The 12274-nt window shown below is 45.7% G+C and overlaps 1 long non-coding RNA gene across 1 annotated transcript; it reads right to left on the bottom strand.

Moving 5' to 3' along the window:
* Positions 1-674: 674 nt before the first annotated feature.
* On the bottom strand, positions 675-11632 carry LOC143837287 (uncharacterized). Its single transcript, XR_013230947.1, has 3 exons — positions 11495-11632; positions 4926-4940; positions 675-686 (listed from the first exon to the last, which is right to left on the bottom strand). It is a non-coding gene; the product is annotated as an uncharacterized LOC143837287 (long non-coding RNA).
* Between the last annotated feature and the right edge of the window lie 642 nt (positions 11633-12274).

The raw sequence follows: 12274 nt of genomic DNA, 5'->3' as shown, positions 1-12274 counted from the left end.
ATCCAGGCCCAAAAGCTTGGCTCCTCTGATTACGTGCTAGGCTAGCCTGACCTAGCCCTCACCAGCGCCCACAGCAGCTCTGGGAATGCAGAAGACTCCACATTCCCTTAAAGCGGGTGGGCCTTCTGGGGGCCTGGGCCAAACTAGGGCTCAGTGGCGGCTAGGATGGCAGCAACTTTGGGCATAATTGAGGATTTTTCCTGAAGCCCTGTTGCCGCCATCTTGGGCATTCTGCCCCATGCATAATTGTTCTGGGTGTTAACAGTGGGTTTAAAAACAAAGCACACAAACACCTGGATGATCAGGAAAAGGCTGCTTGATCATGTGCCCTCTCTTCCCCCCTCCTCTTCCCCCACCTCCAGAAAACACAAACAGGACTCTGCTTTGCCTGCCTGATCCCAAAAAGACTGTGGACAGTTTAAAAACGATTTTACTTCATCCTGAGGCAAATCTGGGCAAAACTGGAGTCAGCCCCTGAACAGTTTCAGGATGCAGACAACGCCACATGGAAGGGCCTCTAAAACCTGCCAGCAACCAGAGGCTATCAAGGGGCAGATTCCTTCTGCAGAAATGGTCTGATAGTCTATTTCTGCCCAGAATTAAACTAGTCCTCTGCCCCTTTACAGAGCACACTGCAGATCATAACAAAAATATACAGGATTTGCAATACTTACAACAAGAGCGCCCTTGATGAAAAAAGAAATACAAAAATAAAATCAGATAAAGTTTCATGAGTTGGATGAAGAAACAGAGGGGTTACTCAATAAACTTGCAGAAGATACTTAGTCATTAAGGGTTGTAAATGCAGCAGAAGACATAATCAAGATTCAGAATTATATTAAAAGGCGAAAGATTTATGCGATCTGAAGAGAAACCAGAGTAGATCACCCCTAGAGTGCTGGGTAAAATGAAGCCAAATGAAGATAGCAGATGCTGGAGGTGTAAAAAAACAGGAGGGTCGTATTATCATATGGTGGAGGTGTGAAGTTGTTCAAAAATTCTTGGTGAATGTGTACCAGGTGATGCAAAAAATGATGAAATATATGTTTCCTATGAATGCTAAATATATGCTGCTATGTTTCTTCCCTCCCAACCTACCGAAGCAGCTACAAAAAATATTATTTTATGCAACAGCTGCTGCAAGACTAATTGTGGCAAACAGATGGAGACAACCATCTCTACCAGGATCAGAAGAATGGACAGACAAACTGAATACATTGATATCAACAGTGAAACTGATGAGCATTTTAAATGAAGAATCATCAGAAGAATTTCAGCAACACTGGTAATGTCTACTAAAGTGTTAAGATTCATAAAGAATAATGTGGTGTAACTTAAAGCAAGACTGTAAAGAGAAAAAATCATTAACCTCCCCTCTACCTTCCGCCATCCATATTTGATATCCCTGTGTCCTCTACTTTCTTTTGTATAAAAAATAAAACAAATATAAATATATATTTAAAAAAGAAGGAACCTAGCCTGTAGTAATGAAAAATGTATGTGTGAAGAGATCTCCCTAATCAGATAAATGCTTGGGAGGCATGTTATTACCACAAAACATTAAATGAATTTTGCTTCATTTGACCTCCAGAACACTCTAAGGATGAGGGTGGAAGTGCCTTGCAGAGCAATCCTAAATAGAATAACACTTTCCTAAGCCTTTGACTTCAATGGACTTGGAAGGGTATAAATCTGATTAGGATTTCACTATGAATCTTTCATGGGATGGTGTTTTATATTGTATAACCCTTGGTATTTTTTTTTTTACCTCAGAATAATTCTCATTTGACTGAGTTGTATTCTAGGTAAAATATTCAAAACACTTTTGTAGATTCTCATTTATCTCTGCTTATCATATAATTTAGACAGCATGTAATCTATCACTAAGATATTTTAAATTGTAAGTTAAATTATCATTGATATATAATAAATGTTCCTATGCTTAGCTTTCTCATTCAAAAAAAAAAGATTCAGAATTATATTTTACAGGTTGGAAAACCGGGCTAAAATGAAGACAACAAATTTCAATTTACAGTTTTTTAGTCATGCTTTGTCATAGGATTGAATGGGGGGCAGTTCAAAGAATGATCTCTTAGAGCAGTGGTCCCCAACCTTTATGAGGCTGGGGACCAGCAGGGCATCGGGCTGCGCCCGCGGGGACCGCAGCCGCACGGGCCACGCCCGCGGATCAGGCCACACCCGCGAGCCACGCCCGCGGATCGGGACGCACCCGCGGGCCGCGACCACGGATCGGGCCGCACCCGCGGGCCGCGACCACGGATTGGGCCGCACCCGCGGGCACAGCCCGCACGGGCGCGGCCTGGCCCTGATTCCCTCTCCCCGCCCTCCTGCAGTAAGAAGCTTCCCGGGCCGCAAGCTTGCGGCCTGGGAAGTTTTTTACTGCGGGGGGGGCGGGGAGACGGAGCCGCGGCCCGGCGCCATGGCCTTTGCGGCCCGGCACCGGGCCGCAGCCCACAGGTTGGGGACCACTGTCTTAGAGCTCAGATTTTACTGTCTGGATCCCTAACCTCCCCTAACCTCAGACATGTCTTCTGTTACTTACCCCTATTGTTATTCTGTGAGCAAGGCTTTGGATAAAAGAGCTTCAGGCTTAAAGTGGTGGAAAGTATCATAAAGGACCCATATCAAAAGATCAGGAGGGGTGAGGAATAACGTGACATATATTAGTGCAGGAAAAACTAGTTCAGGGAGGGAGGGAGGGAGATTACTGTATATTTTGACTGAACCTGCATATACTAAATTCAAGCCTATCACAAAGAACTCCTGCATTTCTGGAGAGAACCATTGGTTTCGGATTCATTGACAAATTTGATTCTGTAGAATTCTGGCTGAGTTGTACTTGAAGATCTCATTCTTGAAAAAAAAAGTCTTAGTCAAGTATTTATTTACGGTCATAGACCAGCCAGTAAAAAACATAAAATTACAAATATAGAATCAATTATAAATGGGTGAAAACTAGAAAATAAGAACAATTGTATATGGATCCAGTATAAAAGCACTAGGGAACAGGGTTGGTCCAGCTCTGCCTTATTTTTATAGCTACCCAAGCAAATCTAGCAATAATTTTTGTTAGATCTTTTTGTGTCTGAAAGTAGTAGCTTAAGACGCTGTTTCCTCAAACCTCTGGAGCATTCTGTGAGCAATGGGGCCAGTGAATTTGTACGGAGGTGACTTGCTTTCTGCTTTTAAAACTAGTATGTCATGCCAAGTTTTCAGAAATGGCCACCAACACAGCAGATGTTAGCCTAGTTTCTCATTGCAGCTCTGGAAGGCCAAAGAGGAATAGGGATGTAGAAAGCTACTGATCCACCAGCTTAAACTTGGTATTTCCTAGCAACTGAAAACAAGTAGACAGTTGCAATTGTGCCCTTTGGGATTGTGTAAGGAAAGGGGATGAAGAAATGAAGAAGTAGAGGAGTCTTTGCCTTCACACGTAGGGCATCCTTTAACCAGGGAACCAATACTGAATGTTGTCTTGCTCCATTTCCTCCTATCTTAGTCCCTTAATTTACTGCACTATGTAATATACAACAGATCAAATACCCGACTATAGCCAATTATGCATGGACAGGGAAGGGCGGGCTGGTGCCTGCATGCTAGTGGGGCTGTTTCCACTTGCACATGACACCGGTGCCGTCCAGGCCCCCTCCCAGCCTTGGCCTGCATTAGGGCCTCTGGTAGCACACGGCAAGGGAATGTGGATTCTTCCACGTTCCATGTTTTGCCACAGTGGCCAGCAGAGGCCCGGCCGGGGCAGGCCCGTGCATAAGGGAAGAGGAACCAGCAGTGGCCTGGCACACCCAGCCACGAGCATAATCTGACTTTGTGATGTACAACAGATCAAATATCAAAACTTGTTACTCCCTGTTAGCTTGTATCCCAGGCCTTTTCAGACCTCTCCTTCCCAGGTCTTCTTTTGGATTCATAAATGAATAAGTTTTGGTGGAACCATAGTTTAAGTATGAAAGGGTTACAAAAATAGAGACCATAGACAAACTCTATGATGGCATCTGATACAGACAATTTACATGATTTTCAATACTATCAGGGGTCAGGTTAACCAATATTAAAACACAGTACATTTTGTTCCCCTTTGTCATTTGATTAAATTCCAGTCAGGAGTGACCTAACCAAGAATAATCAAATCTGCAGGAAGAAAAGATTTCCACCAATAATATTTAGTATTTGCATTAATTTTTCACATTCCGTTTCTTTATTATTATTATTATTATTATTATTATTATTATTATTATTATTATTGTTGTTGTTATTGTTATTGTTATTGTTATTGTTATTGTTATTGTTATTGTTATTGTTATTGTTATTGTTATTGTTATTGTTATTGTTATTGTTATTGTTATTGTTATTGTTATTGTTATTGTTATTATTAGATTTATAGCCCGCCACTCCCTTGCGGCTCGTGGCGGGTAACAATAACTGCCTTTACAAGGCAGTTAAAAGTTAGGAAAGTGTATTGAAGAGGCTTCATTCCTTGAGGAGCATATTCAGAAGTAGGGTAGAAAAATTCTCTTCTTCCTGAGTAATATCAGGGCTCTTCAGCCTCACTTCCCACAGAGGTTGTCTGTTGTGGGGACAGGAAAGGGAAGGCGACTGTAAGCCACTTTGAGACTCCTTTGGATAGAGAAAAGTGGCATATAAGAACCAATTCTCTTCTTCTTCAGTAATATCTCCCTTCCTCCCAGACCTGTGTCCTCCCCAGACATCCCCCTCACATCTCCAGAAACTTTTCATTTCAGACTTATCAACCCAAGGCAGGATAGAAAGGATCCCAATAAAGAAATAACATTTAAAAACGATGAAATAATAAAATTTTGTTTTTCAAAATTAGACAAGAACATTCTTGGTAAACAATATAGGCAAAATGCATGATTTGTCATACTCACCTTTCCAGAGGTGCTCTGCAATATTACAAAAGAAAGATATTGTGTCATATTTTTGGCAGTCTCCTATATCTCTTTATACTTTCATGCGCTAGGAATAAGCACTTGCTCTTTTCATCAGAATGCATCCAAGTGGCATCATTCGGAACCAAGAAGCCAGTGACTTGGGGTCATTGTAAGGAGACCGAACCCCAGGGCTTTTCTTGTGGCAGTACTCATTGACAGGAAGTAACAGCATGTTTTGATGGCCCCTCCAAATCATGACAGGGGTGTTGGTAGAAATCTAGTGCAACCATATATATGACTGGCAACACTGTTATGCCTCCTTAGGTCAGCAGTTCTCAACCTGGAAGTTGCGACCCCTAGGGGAGTCAATCCTTTTCCAGTACTGCCACCGCCTTCCTAATGGCATGAGGGTTGTGCGCTCTGGCACACTCCAGATGCTTTGGTGATCGTGGAAGCTTGAGGCAGCCAACATTGCGGCATGGAGGAGAGGAGTGGCACTGGCACAGCCAGCCAGCGTCCACACGCAGGCACAGAGCTCTGCACCTGTGTATGGGTGCTAGCTAGCATGCCGATGCCACCCCTCCACACCACGCCACGATGCTGGCTGCCTTGAGCTTCCATGATGACCAAAGTATATGGATCACCAGCATGCTGGAATGCACAACCCTATGACCCTCTTTGGGTTGCCGAGGCCACTGCCTCACCACTGCTGCCACCACCCTCGGCAACCCAAAGGGGGTCACGCCATGAGGTAGGTTGAGAACCACTGCCTTAGGTGGTAGAACAGGAAATCTCTAAATAGGTAAAAGTCCCTTTCATATGGGCTACTTTACCCACTTTGGGTCCCAAAGGCTAATTGAATTTTTTTTAAGTTCTCGCACATTTTAAGGAGAAAACACTGCCCTCCCATTGTCAATATAGCTTTCGTTTCACTTGTCCCTTTCCTGCTTTGATTCGGTTGTTGTGTTTTGGCCTTGAGCTGCATGGAAACTTAAAAAAAAGTTTACCTTCATAAGCCTAAATAGATTTAAAGAACCCAAGCAGAAGTGATCAAAGACAGACAGGAGCGCCCTGTGCAAATGTTTCTGTGCAGTGGCATAAACCAGCACATGGTTAGCATTTCTACCATTTCACATTGACTTGCCTAGGGGGCAGTTCCTGGTTCCAAGAAGACACGTACATCCAAATTATTTGTTGGCATATAACAGGCCTCAGTTTTATTAACCAAAACACATGGGAGGTGTGAGCATGGCAGGGGACATGGAGCTTCCAAGTAGCCATTTGGCTACTGGTGTGCCCTACTTAAGCATCTTCCATGGATCCCAGATGGGAACATGGGTCTCCCCTGCTATTGTAGCCCCTAACCAGGGAAGTATCCCTTGAAATGCCAGAGGGAGTGCAAACCACTTCTGGACCCATCCCTGAGCCACCCAAGCCTGCAAGTCCCCTTGCCTTCCCATCCAGATCAGCACCCTCTCACAGGTTACCGCCTCTTTAAGGAGGCCCCTTTGCTGGGGAGTCGGCCATGCAAGACGGACTCCCCTCCAAACCAGCTCCAGCCCCTGACAACCCGCCACCCCACAAGCTGTGACGCATCAAGCATATACAAAATCAACCATTCACAAACCCCTTGCAGCCATTTCCCACTGTCAACTTCTATTCCTTAAATGGAACAGAAGGAACACAAGTCCTTTGTTGGTTGTCAGAATAGTATGGGCTTCCAAATAAGACATCATGTTTCTCAAGGGCACTTTGGTAGCCCATACATAAACGTCTAATTTGGTAGCCCATACATAAACCTTTTTTGGCTTGAGAATGAAGCCTTCCTATGACCTGTTTTTGGCTCTGACAACCAACAAAGGACTTGTCTTCCTTCTTCTACACCAATTATAACCCACTTCCTATTATAAGAAATTTTGGTCAGCTCTTTGCTCCCCGGCAGAAGCTGTTGCGAAACAGGCAGAGCTCCTGGGTCCTGTTGGGAGTATCCACAAAGTGGGAGTTACTTGTATGACACATTATCATTGAGTTTGTATAAAGAAAATAGAAGATTAATTGTGTACCTTTTGCTAATTGCAAGATTATCTGTATACCTATTATATTTGTATAATTAATTTGATATTTGATATGGCATTGTGGTGAGTTTATTCATTTCTTGTTGAATTTGCCACAAGGTCCCCTGTTCTTTTTATTAAACTTCTATTCCTTGGCCTACTGAGTTGGATGGTGGGTACGCAGGCAGCTTTACTTGGCACAAGAGGCCAAGCAGAGCATGCAGCTCCTCATAAAGGAAACGGACTGCTCCATCCCCCTCCCAAATTTTCGGTCACATGCTGTGCTTTGCACATGTTTCCAGTCGTCCCTTTCTGCACTCCTTCTTCCCCCCCGCACCCTTGCCACATCAATGGCAGTCCCCAGTAAGTCCAGGCTGCTCTTTCTCTTGCGGCCCGGGAAGCTTCTTACTGTGGGAGGGGGGGAGAGAGAATCAGGGCCGCACATGCACATCACACATGCGCGCCGGGCCACACATGCGCACATGCGCTATGCGTGACCAAAATCACGCATGCGTGGCACTTTCATGCATGCGTGCATGCGCGAAAGTGCTGTGCATGCGCAATTACAGTCACGCATAGTGCATGTGCGCATGAGCGGCCACCGCGCAAGCGCGATTCGCAGCCACGGCCGCGCATGCAGGGCATGCGTGGGTGGGCAGTTGCCCTGCCAGTCCACAGCCTCAAAAACATTGGGGGCCACTGCTTTAGTGCCTAAACATATTTACCTGGCATTCTCCATAAAATACATGTTAGCCAGTTATTATTCCTTTCACAGCCTTGTTATTCTAGCATGGGCGTATTTTAGCCCGCCCATGGAAACTTAAGGATCCAATTGGCTTCCGGAATGCTCTGTTGGACCCGATGCCTCCTGGCGACTCACTAGTGGCCATGGTGGAGGACTGGTAGTCCCGCCTGACAGCTGCTATAGATGAAATCGCTCCTAAACGTCCACTCTGCCCTCAACTAAAATGGGCCCCCTGGTACACGGGGGAGCTCCATGAGAGGAAAAGGGAGGTGAGACGACTAGAGCGAGTGTGGGGGAAGACTAATGACGAAGCTACAAGAACATCTTATCGCACGCTTATGAGGGCATATGAGATGGCGGTGAAAGTGGCAAAACGAGGATTTTTTTGCCACAGAAATCGCGTCCGCAAGCTCTCGCCCGGCCCAATTATTTAGGGTAGTTAGGTCACTCACAGCCCTTGAGGGGCACCAAAATGTTAGTCAATTGGAACTTGGCTGTGAGGCATTAGTGAGCTATTTTGTGGATAAAGTCTTGTTGCTCCGCCGTGACCTTCCAGCCACAATTAATACAGTTAATAAACTGGAGATCCGCTGGCTGCTTTTGGTAGTGAAGTTTGATGGCTTTAGGCGGCTCTCTTCTTCTGAAGTGGCCAAGTTGCTGGGGTCGGGCAGGATGACCACCTGTCCCCTTGATCCCTGCCCCTCTTGGCTTCTCAAAGGAGGGGGCCAGGAGATAAGAGGCCAACTCAGGGACATCATCAACCTCTCCCTGGAGTCCAGGGAGTTCCTGAGTGGCTCAAGGAGGTGGTGGTTTGCCCTCTCCTGGCTTCCGTCCTGGCCACGGGGTGGAGACGACATTGTTTGCCCTATTGGATGATCTCCGTCGCCAGCTGGATAGAGGCAGGTCAGCCGTATTGGTTTTTTTGGACCTATCGGCGGCCTTTGACATTGTGGATCATGACTTGCTGGTCCACTACCTGGCCGGCATGGGGAAAGGGGACACAGCCTTGCGCTGGATACACTCCTTTCTCCAGAACCGGACCCAGAGAATAGCAGTGGGGGAGGAATTCTCAAACCCTTATAGACTCTCTTGTGGGGTCCCACAGGGCGCGGTTTTCTCCCCTACATTGTTTAACATCTTCATGCGCCCTCTGGCACAGCCTGGTGTGGAGCTATGGACTGGGTTACCATCAGTACGCTGATGACACCCAGCTCTATCTCCTTATGGATGGCTGCGTGGACTCCCCCCTGGAACCATTTGCCAGAAGTTTGGAAGCAGTGTCTGAATGGTTCGAGCAGAGTCGCCTGAAACTCAACCCCTCCAAGACGGAGGTCCTGTGGCTGGGAAGTAGGGGGCAGGATCAGGAAACATGATATCCACCTTGGCAGGAGTGCAACTTACCATTGTGCCCCTAGCCAGGAATTTGGGGGTGACCATTGATGCCTCCCTGACTATGGAGGCACAGGTCAAAAGAGTAGCGGGACAGGCATTTTTCCATCTTCACCAGGCCCGGCTTCTAGCTCCCTACCTGTCCCCCAAACACTTATCCACAGTGATCCATGCAACGGTCACCTCCAGAATAGATCACTGTAACTCGCTCTAGGCGAGTCTACCCTTGTCCTTAATCCGGAAACTTCAGCTAATGCAGAATGCAGCTCCTAGGGTCCTCCTAGGAGGGCCCACATCCAGGCTGTGCAGAGACAGCTGCACTGGTTGCCCATTGCTGTCCGGATTCAGTTCAAGGTGTTGGTTTTAACCTTCAAGGTTATACGCGGGTTGGGCCCCACATACCTGCAGGACCGGCTATTGTCCTATGTTCCCCACAGGGCCTTACGCTGCACGAGGGAAAACCTATTGGTCATTACCAGGGAAGTGCACCTGCACCAGGGAAGTGCACCTAGCCTCGACCAGGGCCAGGGCCTTTTCGGTCCTGGCCCCTACCTGGTGGAATGACTCCCAGGTGAGCTGCAGGCCCTGCGGGATTTGACATCTTTCCGCAGGACTTGCAAAATGGAGCTCTTCCACTGGGTTTATGGTTGAGTCTGGGACCAGCGGAGGAGATCGGCTGCCCTTCCCCTGGCAAAGGGAGGTTGTGGGCATATGGACATCACACCGCCCCATGCTCTCAACGCCTCTAGTTGGGATGGGGAAGTAGGTTGGGACATTATCCGCCATGTTATGGGTTTTAAAGTCTTTTAATGCAGGGGTAGTCAACCTGTGGTCCTCCAGATGTCTATGGACTACAGTTCCCATGAGCCCCTGCCAGCAAACCAAATACCCCTCCTACCCCACTCCAACAACATCTTCCATCTGGTCAACAGTTAGCTACTGGCCGGTTAAAAATGGTCAGCCAAGAAGAAGTACATTCACAGTTGATTTATGGATGGACACCAAAAAGGGTTTTCAAGGTCACTGACAAAGACTTTGCAATTGCCTAATTCTGCAGAGGGATCCCAGAATTCCTTGGGGGGGATCTCCTATCCAAGCACTAATCAGGGCCAGCTCCTCTTTCTGAGATGTGATTAGATCTAACTATCCTGGGCCATCCAGGAGGTATTCTGCATGAAGCCAAATAAAACAGTTGAAAAAACAACCCATTTATATCACTTTATTATAATCCAATTGTTGTTCTGCATTGAATATAGTCTGTTGAAAAACTACGTTGCAATGCTCTCTGCATGAAACAATTTATACCCCTGCCCCCTGTAGTTTTGCCAAGTTTGCTTTGTTCTCTAATGCAGTCACTAATCTGCATAACCAAAAGAGCTTCTCTGCATGACTTATAGGGCGTCTCAGGCAGGCAGGAGAGAAATGAATCAGTGAAAAGCATCTTTTAGAAACAACGCTTAAAAGACACTTAAAGAACCGAAGTTATGGCAGTTCACCATACAGAGCAAAATCAGTTTTGCTGACTCTTTGGTGCAGAGATCAGAAAACCAAGGAAATATTTAGTGAGTTTTCATCATCTTATCCATCATGCAGAAGAGGTCCAGGTCAGGACATGCAATCTTAATCCAGTCCAAACCTATTGAATTCAGAGGGTTTAGAACATAGTAGGTTTGCAAAGGACATGGAAGGATCTAATTCTGCTTAGAATGCCACTGAAAACTGCTGAGCCTTCATTATGGGCTGAGGGCCCAAACTAGTCAACATTACCACTTATGATTGGGGTTCCCTGTAGGCAGCCACTCTGCAGCTGCGTGGAATCAGAAGGAGCCCTTGGAATTCTGCTGGGAGTCCTTGGAACTCCCAGGAGCCCTGCAAGGAAACATGCAAGGAAACTCAGACCCCTCATGCCAAAAAAGAGATGTCTGTTTGGGACCTCATGTGATAATACACAATCAGACTTGCCATTAATCATAATAAAAGGCCCATTGTGATACTTTCCATACAGAGTATTTTCCAACTCAGACTCCCCATCTTTCCCCCGACTCATTCCTGGATACCATGACCTTCTACTGGCCAGCTCACCAGCTACAGAGATGAAGCAGCTAGGTAAAGAATTTGTCAAAATAAATGAAGGTTTGTCCTTGTCTACCAGCTGGTTTCACAACATAGCTATCGTTTAAATATGTATAAATCTTTATTTTTTATTTCCTGCCCTCCCTAAATGCTCAGGATGGGAGGCAACGTGGAATAACATCAATAAAATATAAAATCACGTAATATACACAATGAAACATTTTATGATCCCATTTCATTTTCATAGCATCCTTCATAGCCCCCCCCCCCCTAAAAAAAGAAGACAGCCTTATCGCTTCACTTACATATGGGCAAAGGAGAAAGACGAAAAGAAGGATAACCAGAACACTCTGCTTCATCTTGGCTTCTCTCTGAGATCGGTCAAGTCTGAAGTGAGCTGTTTGAATACTGGGTACCCTCAGATGCTCTATTTATATCATGCATCTTGTCCTGAAATCTCCAGCCTGGTTGGTCAAGACATGCTGCCTCCATTGTCAAGGAGATCAGTTGTTGTTGCCAAAAAGCAGAGTTCATGTGACCATTATTACATGTACCTAAATGGCATGAATCAAATGGTGCCAAAGAGTAAACTGTTTTGTTTTCCCCTAAACTAGGAGTTATAGAGTCTTTCCCAGGTAAGTGTAATGAGGCATGGACCAACGCACCTGGGAGGAAAAACAAGTCCTGTCATGCTACAATGACTTCATAGAAGCCAAAATTTGTTTTTGAGAGAAACATTCTCCAGCATGGCCTTCAGGGACCCATAAATGTCAACTGGAAATATTTTAAAAATAATCTGGTCAAGGAAACAGAGACCGGGCAGGTGTTTTCAGGATCCCCAAAGACCCCTGGTTATTGTGTGCCCCCAGATGACATAACAAACCCAAGTTCAATGTTGGTGGGATGGGGGAACAAAGAATAATGCATAAGAGAGCAAATCTCCTTCACATAACAATTGAGGGAGATCTTATAAAAAGTGTTGTTTTTTAAGGAACCATTCTCTAGTATTTCCTGACCTGTGGTTACCAATCCCAAAGTAGGACTTGGGACCCCCTGAAAGTGGCTAATCGTAGACTATTCCAAAT

The sequence above is a fragment of the Paroedura picta genome, chromosome 5 (assembly GCF_049243985.1).
Source record: "Paroedura picta isolate Pp20150507F chromosome 5, Ppicta_v3.0, whole genome shotgun sequence".
Lineage (NCBI taxonomy): Eukaryota > Metazoa > Chordata > Lepidosauria > Squamata > Gekkonidae > Paroedura > Paroedura picta.
This window is presented reverse-complemented; position numbering and strand designations above follow the sequence as displayed.